This window comes from Mustela nivalis (genome assembly GCF_964662115.1).
Source record: "Mustela nivalis genome assembly, chromosome: 8".
Lineage (NCBI taxonomy): Eukaryota > Metazoa > Chordata > Mammalia > Carnivora > Mustelidae > Mustela > Mustela nivalis.
Window position 1 is genome coordinate 129,770,329 of NC_139027.1, and position 14,906 is coordinate 129,785,234.

A 14,906-nucleotide genomic window follows, 5' to 3' on the forward strand; every position below is an offset into this window, starting at 1 on the left:
TGCTGGTGAGGGTGGGGTTTCTAATTCAGTTGACTCTTGGTCCATTTGCTTCAAATAAGAGCACAGGTTGGTAACCATAGTCAGAAGTCTCATCAAATCATGTTTGCCTTTTATGTGTTCTGCTCAGTTGTAAATGTGCGCTTTTAATCTGAAGATGCATGTCTTTAAGCATCTAATTAATTCTGAGATTTTTCTTCCATTTATCTATTTGGATGTTGCCTCTCTGCCATCCTCTCCATTTTCCTACTGGAGCTTCCATTGGCTAACTATCAGACCTTCTATTTTTATTCTCCAGTCATGTTTTATTTTCAGAATTACTATTTGGAAAATGTATTATATATAAATTTGTATTATATATCTATATATCTTATACAGAAAGATTAGATAGATAGATGATAGATAGATAGAGGTCTGGTTTCCATCTGGGAAATCTAAATGATGTTTATTTTTCTGCTACCTTATTAGTAAATTAAGCAGAACAACATTTTTTTAAATTTCTTTTCAGCGTAATGGTATTCATTGTTTTTGCACCGCACCCACTGCTGCATGCAATACGTGCCCTCCCCAATACCCACCACCTGGTTCCCCCAACCTCCCACCTCCTGCCCCTTCAAAACCCTCAGGTTGTTTTTCAGAGTCCATAATCTCTCATGGTTCACCTCCCCTTCCAATTTCCCTCAGCTCCCTTCTCCTTGCCATCTTCCCATGTCCTCCATGTTATTTGTTACGCTCCACAAATAAGTGAAACCATATGATAATTGACTCTCTCTGCTTGACTTATTTCACCCAGCATAATCTCCTCCAGTCCTGTCCATCTTGACACAAAGGTTGGGTATTCATCCTTTCTGATGGAGGCATAATACTCCATAGTGTATATGGACCATATCTTCCTTATCCATTCGTCCATTGAAGGGCATCTTTGTTCTTTCCACAGTTTGGCGACCTCGGCCATTGCTGCTATAAACATTGGGGTTGGAGAGGATGTGGAGAAAGGGGAACCCTCTTACACTGTTGGTGGGAATGCAGGTTGGTGCAGCCACTTTGGAGAACAGTGTGGAGATTCCTCAAGAAATTAAAAGTAGAGCTTCCCTATCACCCTGCAATTGCACTACTGGGTATTTACCCCAAAGATACAGAACAACATTTTGAGCCATTATTAGGTATCTTCGTGTCCTGAACATTCAGGATCGTTGTTTATTTTACAAAAAGTCAAAAGAGAACTAGTTTCAGTCAACAAGTACCTAACAATAACGGTCATATTTGGTGTGATTTTTCCTCCTGTGAATGAGAATCAAATTATTGATCAGTGGGGCTTTGATGTGAAGTTAATTTTAGGATCCTCTCCAATCAGATAGCTAAGCAAGAACAATTCCTTACAAAAAGAAGACATACAGGGGCACCTGGGTGGCTCAGTGGGTTAAAGCCTCTGCCTTCGGCTCGGGTTGTGATCCCGGGGTCCTGGGATCGAGCCCCGCGTTGGGCTCTCTGCTTGGCAAGCAGCCTGCTTTTCCCTCTCTCTCTGCCTGACTGTACTTGTGATCTCTGTTTGTCAAATAAATAAATAAATAAATAAATAAATAAAATCTTAAAAAAAAAAAAAAGAAGACATACAAGTTATAGATTGGTGGAGGTAGAAAAGGAAGGAGATCAGCATGGCTAACTAATCTGGCTTTCACACAGGAAATGCAGATTGATATCTCTATTCTAGTTTCTGCCATTTTTTATAGATTGTTGGGGTAGTCATGACCTTGGCTTGATTTCTGGTTCTCGTCATAACCACCCAGGAGGAAAGGGTCAGAGGCTCTCTAACTCTTCCTGTGGACCTGCCACCCTTTCCCTCTCCGTATCCTCAAATAAATTCATGCACATATGAGGTTTGGAGTTTGGAATTGTCTAATATTTGCTTCTGAATAGTAGCTCTGTTGGTGCACACAATCTTAAGCGAGTCTGTCACTGAGTGGTTGGTAATGGCTCTTGAACATTGAGAAGAACTCATAAGACAGCATTGTGCTTGATTAGTGATCAGTGGACACAAAGGACGGACAGGACCTGATATCTATCATATGTAAGCTCCCAGAAAACATCCCCCAAATGACCAACTTCCAACTCCTTCTGTTTGATTCCAGGAACTTTCGTTAAAATATCACAGACTTTGGAGTTAGACTGACCTGCTTAAATCCTGATCCCCAACCCCCTAATAAATATGCTCCTTTGGATAATTACAGGTAATTGTTCCTGAGTACCTGTTCCATGCCAGGCCCAGCATCTAGTGCTTTGCCTGACTGATCACTTTCAAACCTCATGACATTGTACTGAGTAGGTGCCCCAGTCATTCGATTTTACAAACAGCAAAGATAAGGCTCAGAGTTGGCCTCCCATATAATGTCAGGAGGTGGGAACACTCTGTATGAGGCTGATGGAGGGCTGCCTAAGACTGGTGTTATCTGTCCAAACCTGGAAGTCAGAGGAGGGAACCTCTAGGAGGGTCACCTCTGTAGTTTGTGCCCTTGATGACAGATCCTGTGCACAGCGAATGAGCCCCAGAAAGAAGAATCAAGTAGCATAAATTTGTCCTTGGTGTCATCTTTTTTAAAAAGATATATATTTTTTAAATTTTGATTTGGTCAATTTCATCCCCCCTTCCATTATGGATTGTATTTTTTATGGCTAATTTTAAGCAGACCATCCTCACCAGAGAACAATCCCCTATATTTTCTTTAAACCTTTTTAAATGTTCTGATTTCCACATTTTGACATGAATTCATCTGGAGGGACACCTGAATGGCTCAGCCAGCTAAGCCATCTACCCTTGGCTGAGGTCAAGATCTCAGGTCCTGGGATTGAGCCCTGTGTTGGGCTCTCTACTTAGTGGGAGTCTACTTCTCCCTCGACTTGTGTTCTTGCTTGCTCTCTCTCAAATAAATAAATAAAATATTTTTTTAAGAAAAATGAATCCATCTGGAACTTATTTTTTGTGAAAGATTTGTACTATAGATCTTCCTTCAGTTTGCTCCAATATGGAATGCCAATTGTTCCCCCATCTCACTGATCTCCTGTTAATTTATAAAAACCACATCTGTTTTGTACCAAGTTTTCACTGCTAGACGGATGTGCTTCTGCACTCTGTTAGGGCTTCTCACTCAGTCTGTCCACACTCAAGCCAGTCCTTTGGTCCTCTTACTAATTAACACGTATGTTTAACATATCCTGGTGTTTTGCAGTGTATTTCTTTTCTGTTTCACTTATTCAGAATTGTTTTGGCCCTTCCTGTGCTTTTACTCTACTACATAAATTCTAGAATCAATATTTCAAGGTCCTTAAAAAATCTGTTGAGATTTTCATTCCTGTTGCATCAAAGCTCTAAGTGACTGGGGGCAGCCAAAATATTTACCACAGTAAGTCTTCCCAAGAATATAAACAATGAGCATTAGTCTATCCAAGCCCTCTTCAAGTTATTTGATAAAATTTTATTATCTGAAAAAGAAAAAAAACATGTTATTATCTTCATATAATTTTTGCAAACTTTGTTTTGGTTTATTTTCAGGTAGTTATCAATTTTATGATTATTATGAATATAGGATCTTTTCATCTTTTCACATATTTAATTGTTTCTGGTATGTAAGTATGCAATTAATTTTTTGTATGCTGACATGTCATCGCACATTCAGTGTATTTTCTCACAAGTTTTAATGTGGTTTCCATCCTCTTTGTCCATCTTGCCCCTCTCCCACCCCACCCCCAGCAACCACATAGATAAGCCTCTTCATTTTTATGTCTTGGTCTAAGACCAAGTTTTTACTGCATGGGTCTAAGTTCACTGATAGGATTTTGAAGGAAAGCAGCCATAGAGGGCATCTTGACCTTGTACTGTCTTTAAAGATGCTGCTTCTCTAATTTCACCATTGAGTATAACATTTGCTGTGGGTATTTGGTAAATACCCGTTACCACACTAAACATGTTCACTTTTGTTCCTAGTGTACTGTGTATTCTTATCATGAATGAACATAGAACCATATAGAATGATTTTCATAAATCGATGTAAAAGACTCAATTGGCTTCTCTTCTTCAAACTTTTAATTTGCTGGATCACACGAATAGATTTTCTGTTCTTGAACTACCCTTGCATTCCTAGGATGTGCCCTATTTATTTATGAGGGATTTCTTTTTAGCACACTCAATACCCTAACACTAGTTATACTTGTCACTTCAAAATAATTTCAAATGCATAGAAAAAACTGGAAGAACAGAAAAAAGAGCTGTCATGTTCCTTTCACTCAAATCCACGACATGTTAACGTTTTTTGCCACATTTGTTTTATTATTCTCTTTCCTCCGTGTGTGAGTGAGAAATTAATGTTCTGTACTGCCCTTTGAGAGTAAATTGTGTACATCAGATTTAGTCATGAATACTTCAGGAATTATCCTCCATGAATAAGGACATTCTTCTACATAACCACAAGACAGTCATCAACTTCAGGGAACTCCATATCAACGATTTCCTGACATTTTAATTAAGATTTTCCCACCATATCTTCATAAGAAAAAAACAAGTCTGTAATTTTCTTCTCAAACTTTAATTATGATAACAAACATACAATATCAGAAATAAAAGCCACAATGTTTTTATCCAGGCTTTCTTTGTTCTGGTCTCTGAAGTAGCTGGGGCTAGAGATTGTCTCTTTCTTATAAGTTTGGTAAAAAAAAATGAACGCACCACCTAACGTTTCCAGATTTGAAGAGAGAAATTTAATCACCAAATTGAAATATCTCAACCTATTTCATTTTACAAAGAGAGGAATTTAATTACCACTTCAAATTCTTTAATGATTATAGCTTTATTCAGTTGTGAATTTCTTCCTGAACCCAAAGGACAAGAAAGAGGAAAGACTGGTCATATCCGGTCCCCACTAGAGCAGTTCAGTGCAGAACCCTGTTACAACTCTTGAAAAATGAAATCAAGGAACATCACACCCTTGTGTGTGCTACCTTAATTTCTGAATAAAGCCCAATAGAAAGTCCTAAACCTGATCATCAGTAGCAATTAGTAACACTTGCAGTCAGAGGTGGAGTGTGCCTGGGTTTGGAGAAGAACCAGGCGCTCATGCTAAAGGCAAATAAATATGTACTATTATTGACCATGGTCACTGTGTCATCTGTGTCATTTGTGTCATCTCACAAACATAACATCTTTAGTACCCACCACCACAGAAGAAAGCACATATTCTTGCCCATTTTACATACCTGGAAAGGGAGGCTCAGACAGGTGAGGTCATGGGCTTAGCGTTCAGTGCTGATAATGCATGACTGTGATTCAAGCTATGAGCGGTCTGACTCAGAGCCCTCTGTTCTTCCCACTCCTCGTGCTGAGAGAGCGAGACCACAAATCCCATTACCTCTCCCAATTTTCCCTCTCCTCCCATCATCCCACAGGTCCAGGCCAGACTTCTGCCCCAGACAGAAATTGAAAGTGTAAAACACACACTGTTTTACAGTGTGTGCGTTACCCATCATGTGCCAGGCTCTGAGTTGAGCACTCGGGACATAGGGATGAATGGAATCCACAGCTTTCCTTGAAGGATGTGCTCACACTAGGCACAAACCCTCTACTTTTCCATCCAGGGAGGAGAAAGAGAATCTTTGGGCCATAGGACTACACACTATACACCCATTCATTCATTCACCAAGTACATGTTAAAACAAACCATGTGCCAGGGACTTTCCTAGGCATGGGGAATTCAGAAGTAATGAAAACTAAGCCCTGTCCTCTTGAACCTTGTAGAAAAGGAGAAGATTATATCCTATGGAGAGCAGTTTATACTCCATGAGGGAGCTTCTACTCTCTCCTGTTGGTGGTGAGAATCAAGTTTGGGGGATGTAAAACACAGCACAGGGGACAGGCTGTGTTTTCTTCCCACCCTTGAGGTTCAGTGGGATGGATGGAGGCTCAACACTGAAAGACTATTGGCTTGGGTTGGAGAGGGCAAAGGCTAAACCCATCTTCAACGGACTCCCTGTGTGAAGAGACTGCTCTGGGCCTCAGCCCCTCGACCCACAGAACATTGAGATCCCATCAGTGATCTCACTAATAGTGGCAAACTCCAGAGACCTTTGGAAAACCTGTAAAGGTGTTTTTGGGTTTCGAAATAGTTGTGGAGGCATACTCACCTCTAGTGGGTAAGGGCTGAAGATGGCAGACATCATACGTTGCACAATTTTCCACACCTAGCAAGGGTCAACATCTTGCATGACTTTCAAAATGTCCCAGAGCTGTGAGTCATGCTGCTGTGAACATTTGTGTATAAGTATTTGTTTAAATACTTTTTTCAGTTCTCTTGGGTCTATAGCCAGGGCAAAATTGCTAGGTCATATGGTAATTCTATGTTTACCTGTTTGAGGAAGGACTGAGCTCTTTTCTTTTCTACAACATTGGTACAGCTGTACAATGGAATATTATTAAGCCATAAAAAAGGAATGAAGTCCTGATCCTTGCTACAATGTAGATGAACCTCGAAAACACTTACGCTAAGTGAAAAGCCAGACACAAAAGATCACCTACTCTTATTACTCCATTGTATGAAACTGCCAGAATAAGTAAATCTACAGAGACATAAAGCAGACTAGTTGGTCCCACGGGCTTGGGGGAGCGGGGAATGGGAAGCAACTGGTTAACGTGGGGTCAGGTTTCCTTTTGGGGTGGTGTCTCAGGGCAAAACAGAGGGGATGGTTGCACAACACTGTGACTGCAGAAATGTCACTGAATTGTGCACTTGAAGATGGTCAACAGTAAGTTTAAGTTATATGAATTTTACTTTCATTGTAGAAGGTGTTTTTTTTTTAAGATTTTATTTATTTATTTATTTATTTGACAGACAGAGATCACAAGTAGGCAGAGAGCAGGCAGAGAGAGAGGAGGATGCAGACTCCCTGCTGAGCAGAGAGCCCGACGCAGGGCTCAATCCCAGGACCCTGAGATCATGACCTGAGCCAAAGGCAGAGGCTTTAACCCACTGAGCTATAAAAGGTTTTGGTTTTTTTTTTTTAAGTCTTGCTGGACATTTTGAAGGTGAAACATCTGTTTATATAAGCCTAGTACTAATCTCACATTATGTATAAACACAAAATATTCTTTGTCCAGCTTTAATAACCAGTGTTTTGTTTTGTTTTGTTTTTCTTCAGGAACGCAACCATCATCTAAGTTCAGGGAAGTTTATCTTTTGTTCAGAACTTTATCAAGAGCTGCTGATCATTTACAACATGATATCCCAAGACAGACATTTCCATAATCTTTGAGTTGTAACTAAAACCTTCTGCTTTCGTGGACATCACATCCCGATGTAACATGAGGTCCTAACAACTTCACCACATCTCTGAGTAGCCCTGGCGGGGCATTTAAATATTGAAACGTCTATCATTTTACTATAAATTTTACTTTCCTTTCACTTCGTTTCTATCATTGTGGTTAGTACATGATTGTGACCTGTTTCTGGTATCACGCATGCAGGTTAAGGGGATATAACAAAAGACTTGTTACTAAAAGGGTGTAGGACATTGGGTCCATAGGGTTGGAAAGCACTGATTTAGATTACCTCCAGAGGGTGAAACAAGTTTGGGTTGAACTCTAGGCAGCAAGCCCACACCCATTCCCAACCCACTCAGAGACCCCAGCAAACCACTGCTTTGCGGAGAGGAGAGGCTAAGGCAGAATCTGTGGACTGACACACTCACCAACCATTTGGACCTCTTTCTTTTATTTTTTAAGATTTTATTTATTTATTAGAGGAAGATACAGCAAGAGAGGGAACACAAGCAGAGGGAGTGGGAGAAGCAGGCTTCCCGCTTCCCAATGTGGGGAATCCCCAGGGATCCCAGGACCCTGGGATCATGACCTGAGCCAAAGGCAGATGCTTAATGACTGAGCCATGCAAGCATCCTGAATTTGACCTCTTTCTTTCTGGCATACATCTCAAAAGCACAGAGGGTGGAAAGTTAAAAGCTACATTTCCAGGAGGCCTGGGTGGCTTGGTCAGTTAAGCAGCTTCCTTCAGCTCAGGTCATGATCCCAGGGTCCTGGCCATCGAGTCCCGCTTGACAAGAAACCTCCTTCTCTCTCCACCTCTGCCTGCCACTCTGCCTGCTTGTGTGCGCGCGCGCTCTCTCTCTCTCTAATAAACAAATAAATAAATTTTAAAAAGCCACATTTCCATGACCCCCCAGATCTGGGGTTCTGGCTGTGATTTGGGTTTCACCAACCAGATGCACTCTTTAAAACCCTGAACCAAAACTTAGTCTGGAAGGACACAGAGCGCTGCGCACAGACCATGGTCAGCAGCGTGGTTCTCTGGTTGGTAGTTTCCCCAACTGCGCCAAGGCAGCGTGACTCAAAAGAGGAATTTTCCCAGAAACTCAGTCTACAGCCTCTGCCAGCCCTCTGAGAGATTTTCTAGGATACCAGTTACTGCTAATAAATCATTCTTTGCTTGAACTAGCTAGAGTGGTTCCTGGTTTTGCAACCAGCCCTTAACCAATACTGACAATAAGAGAGATATAGGGCTTGCCTGAGTCAAATGCCAGTCAAAGGCAGAGCTGAGGTTCAAATCCAAGGCTCTTGGGTGCCTGGGTGGCTCAGTGGGTTAAAGCCTCTGCCTTTGGGTCATGATCCTAGGGTCCTGGGATCGAGTCCTGCATCGGGCTCTCTGCTCAGCAGGGAGCCTTCTTCTCCATCTCTCTCTGCCTGCCTCTCTGCCTACTTGTGATCTCTGTCTGTCAAATAAATAAATAAAAATCTTTAAAAAAAAAAATCCAAGGCTCTTTAGGATGTGGTCTCCATCTCCCCAGCCCCAAGCAGCCCTCACTTCTAGAACCCTGATCAGAAGGGACTGGGGTAGAGGCACTTCTTGGGGAGATCCTGTTGGTAAGGGAGGGACTCCTGCCCTAGGGTATGAGGATGGCCAAACACATGACCGCCAACCTGGACAAATGATATCAACAGCAACTTACCAGTCACAGACGCTCACAGCTTGAGGGAGGACACCACACACTGGCACGCGACGGTTGTACTAGAAAACAGGGCAAACCACCAAAGGTTGTGGGAGGATGGGTTTGTAGTATCTAGAGGGTGGGTGTCTCCTGGTTTCCATGTCCATAATTTCAGGGAACTGAAAAGGGCTACTCAGGAGTAAGCAGGAACTCTTCCTTGGTTCTTTGATAAAGGGTTTGTTTAGCTCAGAGACTTTGTTGGTGGGTACAGAGTAGGGGTGAGGAGAGGCTGTGGTTTGAACATTCCAGGTTTCCCCCAATCTTACCCATTGTCAAGGCAACACATAATATTGAGTCTTTTTTTTTAAGATTTTTTATTTATTAATTTGACAGAGAGAAATCACAAGTAGATGGAGAGGCAGCCAGAGAGAGAGAGAGAGGGAAGCAGGCTCCCTGCTGAGCAGAGGGCCCGATGCGGGACTCGATCCCAGGACCCTGAGATCATGACCTGAGCTGAAGGCAGTGGCTTAACCCACTGAGCCACCCAGACGCCCCATAATATTGAGTCATAATTTGACACCTTATACCACATCTCCTTGTGCGAAATTGTTGAGGTGATGGAAGAAAGTGTTGAATATAGAAATACCAAACAGGTGCTCCCCAAAGAGGTAAATGGGCAGATGATCTCTTAGCCATGGCCCAGGGTACCAAAGGCTGTGGTCATACTTGGGTTACCTGAGACCAGACCCCTCTGGGTCTTTCACTATGGGAACGCATGTCTGTCCTACACACCCATGGAGTGCTGGCCTTTCATCTCCCAGCTGTGGCGGGGAAGGGGGGTTCCAAGCATCACATGCTCACCTCTGGGTACTTCCAGGCTTCCTGGATCACAACAGGAAAGAGCAAGGCCACGGGTCATCCCCAACACGGGTGGGTCCCCACCTGAGCTGTCGGTACAGTAGGTCCTGAGGATTGCCTTCCAGAATAAGCAATGCCCCTGTTAGCCAACGTTGGAATTTCCCTGCTGATACATTTTTACAACTGTAGTCAGTTTCTGCTTCACTGGCTTCCAGTCAACGCTGTGGACTTGTAACCAAAGCCAAGTACCTGGTTGCATGGAAGTTCATGTATCCATTCTGCCCCATACTTGATGTGTTTTCAGTGTGAACACTCACACCTTTGCTTCTGGAAAATCCTCTCCTTTTGCTTCTTTGCATTATCTCTTCTGGCTTTTCTTTCTCTCTCCAACTTGAGCTGTGTGTGGATTTTTTCGTATTTTTTCTTTCTTTTCCCCATATCCATCAGTTCTTGACTCATATCCACCAATTTTTATTCTATAATCTCTTACTCTCTTTTTGGGAATGTTACTCCTTTAATCTCTCAAGGGTCTTAAAATTCTTATTTCAAAATTATTTGGAGGACCAGACTGTTATTTGCATTTTGCCTTTCGTGAATTCATTCCCTAGTTGTTAAATTTGTTGGCTATTTTCTCAAGAGATCCTTCATCAAAATGCCTTGTATAAGTCTGATCTTCGAACACTCCCAATAAAACTGTTTTTCTGAGCACCTGGGTGGCTCAGTTGGTTAAGCAACTGCCTTCGGCTCGGGTCATAATGCTGGAGTCCCAGGATCAAGTCCCACATCGGGGTCCCAGCTCCATGGGGAGTCTGCTTCTCCCTCTGACCTTCTCTCCTCTCATGTTCTCTCTCTCTCTCTCAAATAAATAAATAAAATCTTTTTTAAAAATAAATAAAATAAAACTGTTGTTCTCTCTATTGGCTTAAAAACAAATTAATAGAGGGGTGCTTGTGTGGCTCAGTCAGTTAAGTGTCTGACTTCAACTGAGGTCATGACCTCAGGGTCCTGGGGTGGGAACCCACATGGGGCTCTGTGCTCAGTGGGGAGGCTGCTTCTCCCTCTGCCTCTCCCCTGCCCCTTCCCCCACTCGTGCTCACTCTCTCTCTCTCTTCTCTCAAATAAATAAATAAAATATTTAAAAATAAATTAATAGAGTATAAGAACTAAGCAATCATGCAAGATCCTTGCCCAAGTTTCAGAAATATAAATCTTACATGTAGCAACAACTAGAACATGAAATGATTACAGGGTATCCATGAGAAGTTGCTCTGGGCAAACACCGGGCCAGCTGGCTGATTTGGTTAGTGTTGAGGAACAGAGAGGGCTGTGCCCATGGAACCTGCCTCACAGGCAGTAGTGGAATGAATACAAGTCTCATCACAGGTTAGGAAAAGGAACAGAGCCCCTCCCTCCTTAAAAATAAAGTCATAAAGGGGTACCTGGGTGGCTCGGTCGGTTAAGCATCTGACTCTTGATTTCGGCTCAGATCACAATCGCTCAGTTGTGAGATTGAGCCCCGAATCCAGCTCTGGGCTCAGGAGCGAGTCTGCATGAGTTTCTCTCCTCTCTCCCTCTCCCTCTGCCCTTCCTTCCCCTGCTCTCTCGCTCTCTCTCCCTCTTAACAAATAATATAGTGATGACTGAACCCTGGGGAACAGACTCGGGGAAAAACAGGAGAACTATTTGATTAGTCTCTGGGTAAGTTGGTTTCCTAAACCTTCAGCCCTATGGATTGTATTAAATTAACCAAAATTAACCTTAGCTCAAGGATGGAGGGTCTCCGTTGATTCTGCCAATGCCAAAAACAACTTGCTTTCCCATTAGTATTTTTAAAAAGATTTTATTTATTTACTTGACAGAATGACAGCAAGAGAGGGAACACAAGCAGAGGGAGTGGGAGAGGGAGAAGCAGGTTTCCCGCTGAGCAGAGAGCCCGATGTGGGGGGGCTTGATCCTAGGACCCCGGGATCATGACCCGAGCCAAAGGCAGACACCTAAAGACTGAGCCACCCAGGCGCCCCTCCTAGTATCATTTTTATGCACATATGTTCCCATTTTAGTGTGTGAACGTGCCTGGAGTGGAAAGTTTCTGTTTCCCTTCTCTGTGCCTCTCCTTCCTGGTTTTGTGGTTACTTTCTCCTATCTCCCATGGTTCCTCCAGGCCAGAAGCAAGTTTTGTATCCCCAGCTCAGAGCTAGCCTGATCTGGCTATAATTAGTTCTAAATCCTAAAGCCATAGCACGTTACCAGTGGAAGGGGTCTCAAAGATCATCTAGGTCAAACCAGCCACGTCTCCAAGAAAGAAAGCAGACTCTGAGATAAGGGACCTCGCCCAAGTCACCTGCCAGGTAGACGTCACTTCTGGAGCCTGGTCTATACTACCATACCTCTCTTGACCGGCTCTAGCTCCTGGAATCCAACCGAGGCTTCTCCACCCAGCTTCCAACACCTCCTCTAGATCTTCTTTCTTCATTCAGTCCCTCAAAAATGCTGCCTGAGTGCCTGGCACTGTGCGTGCTAGGGAGGCAACAGTGAAAAAGAAACACGTAGATGCAAAGTGGCTCCGAGGTAGACTGTGGGTGCGAATGGCCTGGACTCCAACCCTGACTCTGCCACTTGTTCCCTGCATGATTTCAGCAGATCAAGAGACCTCTATTATTTTGGGGAACCTACATAAAATAGGTTCCTCCTTCATCCCTTATTTATGGCCATTGTTGGAAGTAAGTGATGGGACAGACATAAGGCATCCAGCTCCGTGTCTGGCAGGCAGGGAGTCGAAAACAGTAGCTCTCATTTTTATTATAGCTTCCTTCCTGCGTGTCTGGAGCTCGGAAGGAGGGATCAGGCACTTCTGTCACCTTAGATCTTGTCTCTGGGGCAGCCTGGCTCAGGCCAGGTGACCATCAGCCCCGTCTGGTCCCGTCCTCTATCGAAGACCACAGTTCTCTCTCCACAGCCTAGCAGATGCCATCTTTACCCTTGATCGGAGTCCCTCTGCCTCCTGCCCCATCCTCTTGAAACTGGCAGCTCAGAGACCTGGATCTTTGAGACCTTGTCCCTGACTTGCTGCACAGTCTTGATGTAGGCGCAGCCTATCTCTCTGAGCCACAGCTTCCTCACCTGTACAAAGAGGTCACTGGGTCAGGTAAAGGTGAGGGCCCCTGCTAGCCCTGACACCCCTCAGAGTATAGGAATTCCCATGCTCTCTGCACCCTCCTGGGCCCCAACCTCAGGATGGCCATTCTCCCAAGAGAGGGGAGCCCTCATACTCATGGGTCTACGTTAGCTAGCTCCAGGGAGGTCTCTCAGAGGCAAGATGAGAAAAGGGATCCTCCTCAAATGGGGACATGCTAGCTAACTTCTGACTCCAGAACGGCCCTGAGGCTCGACACATTTGTGAAGGCTTCTTTATCTGAGGCCCAAGGATCCCTAATGGGATCTATGAACCCCAGGAAATGGTATGCAGATAACCTCTGACTTGTCAGAGGAGTGAGTCCATACCTCTGTATCTCTCATCACAATCCCAAAATGGTTGGGACTCTGGGTTAAGACCCAGTGGAAACCCAGTGCATGCCTCTACCCCTTAACCTTGAATTTCCTTGTCTGTGTTGAAAGGCAGGACCTAGACTCTGGGACAAAGGCAGCAAAGGTCCAGCTCTGTGGTAGAAGAGTGAACAGACTGGGAGAGCTTGAATGCCCTCCCCACCAATAACCCTGTCCAGCAACGATTTGTGAATATGGCAGAGATGCACCAGGGCATTTCCGGCAATCCCTCCAGGGCTCAGAAGAAGACATCCCACGTATCAGATTGCTAAATCAGATTCTTCTCTAGAGGAAATGATTTTGGTCCCTGACAAGACTGAGAAGAGATCACTCAAGATTAAGATGTATATTCAATAAAATGCACAAACGTCAAATGACTGTTTGATGAGTTCTGATAAACGTGCACAGGTAAGCAGTGTCCCAATAAGATACAGGATATTTCAGCCACCCAGAGAGTTCCTTTATAATCAATCTCACCACCCTCCCTGGTCCCAGCCCTAGAAAGCCAACGATCTGCCTTCTTTCGCTATAGATCAGTGTTGCCTGCTCTGGCATGTCAGGTATATGGAATCATATTTATGGACTCTTCTGTGTCCAGCTCCTTTGGCTCAATGTAATGTTTTTGAGATTTATCCATGTTGTCCCCCGTGTGTGCAGTTTGTTCCTTTTCACTGCTACACAGTATTCCATCATATGAATATACCACGATCTGTGTATCCGTTCTCCTGTGGATGGGTATTTGCATGGGTTCCAGTGTCAGGCTGTTATAAGCTGACTGCTATGAACGTTCTTTTCAAATCTTCCCATAAATATTTGCTTCATATTTTTCTTTTAAGATTTTACTTATTTATTTGACGGACAGGGAAAGGGAGAGAGGGAACACAAGCAGGGGGAGGGGCAGAGGGAGAAGGAGAAGCTGAGCAAGGAGCCTGGTGTGAGGGCTCCATCCCAGGACCCTGGGATCATGACCTGAGCCAAAGGCAGACGCTTAATGACTGAGCCACCCAGGCGCCTCTGCTTTATATTCTTTTGGGTAAACACTTATGAATGGAATTTCTGGTCTGAGTAAGCGTATATTGAACTTCTATAAACAGCCAGGCTTCCTAAGGGCTTGTACCATTTTGTATTCTCTCCAGAAGAGTGTGAGAATTCTGGTCACTCCGGGGCACCTGGATGGCTCAGTTGATAAAGCATTGGACTCTTGATATCAGCTCAGGTCACAATCTCAGGGCTGTGAGCCCTCTGCATTGAGCATGGAGACTGCTTAAGATTCTCTCCTCTCCCTCTGCTCCTTCCTCCTTTTTCCTACCCTCCACCAATACTCTCTCTTAAAAAAAAAAATTCTAGGTGTTTCACATCCTCACCAACACTTGATATTGTCAGGGGTTTCTTTTGTTGTTGTTAGATATTTTAATACGTATGAAATGGTATCTCATTGTGGTTTCAATTTCCATTTTTCTGCCAATGACATTGAGTATCTTTAATGTGCTATTGGCCATTAATATATGTTCTTTTGTGAAATGTCAGTT